At 45.5% G+C, this 6,000-nt stretch overlaps 1 protein-coding gene across 5 annotated transcripts in view; it reads left to right on the top strand.

The window, feature by feature from the left end:
* The first annotated feature begins 2,467 nt into the window (after window positions 1-2,467).
* TSNARE1 (t-SNARE domain containing 1) overlaps window positions 2,468-6,000 on the top strand; it is a 378,187-nt gene continuing 374,654 nt past the window's right edge. For 4 of the 5 annotated variants that reach the window (XM_060277563.2, XM_060277562.2, XM_088676050.1 and 1 more), the window contains exon 1: window positions 2,517-2,661. The gene's annotated coding sequence lies outside the window, so the exon portion shown is untranslated. Of the gene's footprint in view, window positions 2,662-6,000 lie in introns of all 5 variants that reach the window. The other variant, XM_088676051.1, reaches the window with a different exon arrangement.

The following is a 6,000-nucleotide window of genomic DNA, read 5'->3' as shown; positions in this document are numbered from 1 at the left end:
GTCCAAAACATCTGGAGGGCCGAAGTTTGGGAATACCTGCTGTAGAGCATAACACCCATTGTCCCTGTGGTCTTCAGTGACACCGACCGAGCCAGGGTGAAAACGTTTGCAATATCACAGACTTCTTTTTTCAGGCAGGCATACATGCATTTCCTCAGATGCTGCCAAATTTACTGGTGCCCAAAATAGGGAACAAAGCATACATGCCATTTTGAAAAAACAAACAAACATGTCTGTGAAATGGAGACCAGGCTTCCCAAGGCCTACTGAAATTCACAAAACCACCTTTGAAATCGGGTGACCTTTAAAAGTGAGAAAAGTTTTGAAGGTTAACTGAAGTGGAGGCAGACTTCCTAGTACTAATTAAAATGCCTGGACATGCAGTCTTTACAAGCCAGTGGAATCTACGCTGGGGTAAGTTTTGCAAGCTTCAAAAGCTCTCCTGCAGGAAGCTGACAATGACAGCTATTCTTTATTTTGCTGTAGTAAAGAATAGGTATCCCAGCTCCACTTAAAAGCCGAATAATCTTCTGCAAATAATGATACAATTAAAATCCTCATTTGTTGCTGCTTTCCTCCCTCCCCCCTCCACACCTGGCACATAAATATAGGCAGCAATTAAGATTTAAGGAAGGCATACAATTTGTAACAATGCTACAGATATTTTAATAAACTTGATTATCACTTCTCATGTCCTAGTGAGCGAAATGTTAATTACCAACATAACCAGATTAGGGATAGATAGAATAACAGCCTGTGTTGAGTAGGAACTGCAACAAAAAGTTGCAGCACAGAGTGCTGGAGTTCCAGATTCGAATCATCCCACAAACAGTCCCCGAACTAGATTTAAATGAATTTATACAACTTGCATTTGTTATTGTTGCTACCCCCTGCTTTTTTAATGCTTATATTAGCTGCCTTAAAGGCGTTTCCTGTATATTCATCATTATTTAAAATTTGTATTCCACCCTTCTTCAAAAGATCCTGAGGCGGTACGCAACAGAAAAATACAAAATGAGAATATAAAACACATAATAAAACAAGAACAAAGACAAAGCAATAACGGCCCCCTCCCTATGAAGATTTTTTAAAAGCCATTGAATGTTAATAAGCCAAAAACCTGGTTGAAGAGAAATGTTTGCTGCCTGGTGCCTAAAGATATGCAAAGAAGGCACTAGGTGAGCCTCCCTGGGAAGAGCATGCCACAAACGGGACACAAATAAATATGGCATATTTATATTTATTTATTTCATAAAAATGTACCATTTGATCATAAAATAAAACCCTCAAAGTAGTACACAAAAAGAGTACAAGAATGTTTTTAATAAAAAGAATTACAACATAAAAAATGAAAACATCAATAAAGAAAGCATCAGCATTCTAGATATTTAGGAAGGCTAGAAAAGAGAGAGAGAGAGAGAGAGAGAGAGAGAGAGAGAGTTTTCAGCAGGTGCCAAAAACAGTGCAGAAGGTGCTTGCCTAGGCAGGGAGTTCCAGTGTGCTGCCACACAAGTAATGTACAGATGTCTTACAGATGTGGAGTGCATATTATGTGGCACTTGTAACAGTTCCATACAGCCAAGATGGAATGCATTTATTTTTGAAAGTTAGAATTAAAATTTTATTACATGTTCAAATCCAAACAATAAAAGAAAGAAAGAAATTATAGGGACAGAGCTACCCAAGATGTATAGAAATTTATTCATGTATGTAACTTTTACATGGAGGGGGGAGGGAGGGGGGAGGGAGGAAAGCAGCAACAAATGAGGATTTTAATTGTATCATTATTTGCAGAAGATTATTCGGCTTTTTAGTGGAGCTGGGATACCTATTCTTTACTACGGTGGCAAGAATGTTACTTGCCCATAAATGAAAAGAAGAAGTAGTCCCGACGAAAGAAGAATGGATACAAAATCTTACAGAATATGCAGAAGTGGCAAAACTTTAAAAAAGAAAAAAAAGAAATTATTGAATATTTACAAACAAACTGTAAACAGATAAGATCATTGGCAGGATTATTGCAACAACCTGCAGTTTCAAAAGAGTATACATTTAAATAGATGGATAAATAATTAAGTTAATTTGGAGCATGCAGAAAATATATTTTAAAAAATCAATAAACCACAGAAAGAGGGGGAAGGAACATGTTAAAATGGTTGTAAAATTATTGATTTGTGGAAAATTGAAAATCTTAAATACAAATTATGAAAAAGAAAAGAAAGAAAGACTTAGGTGAGGTTATTTACCTAGTTTTGAAAACCTGGGGCGCCCGACTCGCTTTGGAGGAGCCGCCTTGTAACAAACCATCGCGGAGTTCGCAGTTGCCCAACTCTCCTTTTTTTATGAATGAATCTCCCAGCTTCTCCAGAGGCGGGGCCAGACAGCCCCCCTCTCGTTCATATTCATTCGCTCCGCCTCCGCGCCGTGCTTGCTGGGATTTGTAGTCCGGCCCCTCCCTTCTTTCCCCGACGCAGGGAGCTGCGAGCCAATGAGGCGTCGCGCAGCTGAGCAAGGGAGGGGGGGAGGCGGGGCTGTCGAGAGAACCGGTTCTGTTTCTGCCCTCCTCGCCGCGCACGCGCACTGCGGAGCCCCTCCGCTCTCGTACTGTACTCCCAAGCTGCTGCAGCTGACTACCCCGTTACGCACACGCGCTGTGGGCAGGTGAGGAGCTGCGCGCGCAATGGAGCCCCAATTTCCATGGGGCGTTTTTGCATGAGTCATGGCCCGGGGCCCCCCTACCCACCTGGCAAGGGGGGATGATGATGGCGAAGGGCCATAGAAGAAGAAGAAGGAGCCGTGCAAGGCGGGGAGGCGGGCGGATCCTGGAACATTTGCACATGTCAATGCAAAAAAGGGGGCCACTTTGGCAGGCGCCAGAGGACCGGCTTTGGCCTCTTCAGTGGGGCTGCGGCAGGCTGGGGAGGGATGTGGGGCTCAGTTCAATGTGTGTGTACAGCAGTTGGATGCTGTCAGGGGCCAAAGCTCCCCCACCAGCCCTGTTCCCCCCCCCCCCAGAGGAGGGCTTTGTGTCTCAGTTTTCATGCAACAATTTGGTCCCCTTTTGCTTCCTCTTCTTTTGCTGATGTAGCAAATTTAGTGTTGTTTTTATTACTGACGCTTTGAGGAGTGCATAGGGCGGTTGCGTCCTGCTCTCTGGGTATGTGTTGCATAGTTGTATTTTTGCTTTCTCTGCGGACTTGTCGATTCTCACATTCTGTCTAAGAGGGCTGCTGCCTCTTCTTCAAAATCCTGGACTGTTTTGGCCTAGTGTTTCTGAGCATGTGCAGAGATACTTCCCCGTGCCCTAGGGTCATGCGTTGAACAACTTAATTTCATGGAGAAGAGTATTCTCTTGTCCCCCAGGAGACACTCTTGAGCGTATCTTGAGCAGAGCTGAGCACTGTATGCATTGCCTTTGGCCTACCTGACTTGGCTTGCATTTCCCCTATAGCCACTGCTTAGTTTGAGACATGTGCTAGGACACAATATGTCATGATCGGAGGCAGAGGCTGGTGCTCTGCTTGGTCCGCACTGTGATGACACTATAGACACATCCAATCTCGACAGATGCAGTTCATGAAACTGTATTCACCGTGAAAACGTAACAAGAGGCCTGATGAATGAGGCCAGTGGCCAACCTAACCATAGAATCAGTGTTGACATCTGTTAGCCTCAAGAGACAATGGAGAGTGCCTCCGGGGGTGAAGTCAAACCGCTGTGTTAGCAGCTCTGAAGTGACCTTAGTGGGGTGCAAGCCTAGGCAGTGTGTATGGAGGTCCTGGGCCCCTCAGGTGACAAGACACCCACCCACCCACCTGGCCTCACCCATGTGTTCCAAGAGTAAGCAGAGCAATACCTAAACATTAGGAAGAACCTCCTGACAGTAAGAGCTGTTCGGCAGTGGAATTTGCTGCCAAGGAGTGTGGTGGAGTCTCCTTCTTTGGAGGTCTTTAAGCAGAGGCTTGGCAGGGGGTTGGACTGGATGGCCCTTGTGGTCTCTTCCAACTCTATGATTCTATGAATACATTTGGCACCAACTTGGCTGCAGGAGTTGCAGGCCTACAAGGCGCCATCCAGCTGTCTTAGGGACTTCGCTCCGGATTTGTGTGGGGTTTCCCACTTAGTCTTTTCTTCTCCCAAAGATATCCCATGAGGGAGAGGAGGTTAATGGTCAGAGTTTCCCTTTGCCTATCATAGAATCTCAAGAGTTAGAAGGGTCATGTTGTCCAACCCTCTGAAATACAGGAATCTTTCACCTAACACGGGGCTCAAACCCCATGACCCCAAGTTTCACGGCTGAGTGGGGAATTGAACCTCCAGGTCCTAGTCTGACACTCCAACCACTACTAAACACATCACAAGAACAAATTCATAGTAACAGCAATAAAGCCACAACACGTAGCAATTTCTCCCTGGCTCAGGATTTGGTGGTTTGCTGGGATGGTGGCTGCCCCACTGGGCAAGGCTGGTTCCCCCCCCCCCCTGGGGTCCTTTTAGAGACTAAATCTCTTATTTACACATTGGCATCTGTGGGATGTAGAGTCTATACAGTGGTCCCTTGGGTTACAGACGCTTCAGGTTACAGACGCTTCAGGTTACAGACTCCGCTAACCTTCGGGTTAAGAATTTTGCTTCAGGATGAGAACAGAAATTGCGCTCCAGCAGCGCGGCGGTAGCAAGTGGTACCCTAAGTTAAGAACAGTTTCAGGTTTAGAACGGACCTCCAGAACGAAGTACCACTGTACACAGTTGCAGGACGGAGGAGAAAAACCCTCATTCCCTTTCCATGGTTCCCTGGCGTGTGCCAAAGCTCTGGATTCTTAGCCATTTCATGTTTCTGAGCATCGGCTGGAGCAAAGCAGGTGGACTGTGGAAGTGATATATGAAAGGAGAGCAAAGGTGGAAGAGAAAGCTGCAGCATTTATGAACACATAGCTGCCAAGTTTTCCCTTTTCTCAGGAGGAAGCCTATTCAGCATAAGGGAATTTCCCTTAAAAAAAGGGATAACTTGGCAGCTATGTGAACATTGGGAAGAGTTTAAGTTTAAACACTCTATTTAGTTGTAGATTAATAGGTTTTGTTGTTAGATGAAGCGGTTAGTATGCATCATTACTTGGGGATAATATGAGATAATAGTGGGAAAACTTCCTTTCAATCAGTTTTAATCATCCTTCTTCCTTAGTGATGCAAACTGCCTGGGTATAAATCAGTGATGTGGGTCATCTGCAAAATTTTGAATTGGAAATTTCCCCCTCTACTCTGTGCCTAGGGCAAACAGCATCAGAACTGTTTTGGTTTGCATCTGATTTTTTTTTGATGCCTTAGAGAGCAATCTAAATGGGCACACTTATTTTACTGGCTAAAACTAAAAAGCTAAAACCTTTTTTCCAGTTTGCCCGATGCTGTAGTGGCGATTGGATTCCGTTCATATTTAAACTTTCGAAAACAGCAAACTTTCTATGGACAAATTAAGCATTGGGAAATTTTCTGCCCCACGTAAACTGGTTCAAAACACATGCACCCTAATTTATTCTCACAGCAACAATTCATTCATAAGGGGAAAGTACAGGGGTTCACCCAGACGTGATTGGATTGGGGGCCAAATCTGCTTCTTGTGTGATGTCACCAGCTACAGAGGATCAAGGTTGTTATGATCACTATAGCCCAGCTCCTTCCTTGCAAACTCCATCCTGGGTTCTGTTATTTGGTTGCACTAGAGCAGCGGTCCCCAGACTACAGCCCCCGGGCTGGATGCGGCCCAATTGGCCTCCCAATCCGGCCCGCGACGACCCCCGCCGCCCGCTGCCGCCGCCCGCTCTTATGGCGCGCGGCGCGACGGCGATATTCAAAATCGGGGAAAAATCGCCGAAAATCGCTTGTGCGCATGCGTATGGGCCTCTCCCGACCCAGAAGAGGTCATTTCCGGTGCACTTCTGGGTCGGGGGAGGCCCATACGCATGCGCACAAGCGATTTCCGGCGATTTGTTTCCGACCGTGTGC

Source organism: Zootoca vivipara, chromosome 8, assembly GCF_965207765.1.
Source record: "Zootoca vivipara chromosome 8, rZooViv2.hap1.1, whole genome shotgun sequence".
In the NCBI taxonomy this organism is placed as follows: Eukaryota; Metazoa; Chordata; class Lepidosauria; order Squamata; family Lacertidae; genus Zootoca; species Zootoca vivipara.
The sequence above is the reverse complement of the archived record's forward strand: the minus strand, read 5'-3'. Positions and strand labels throughout refer to the sequence as shown.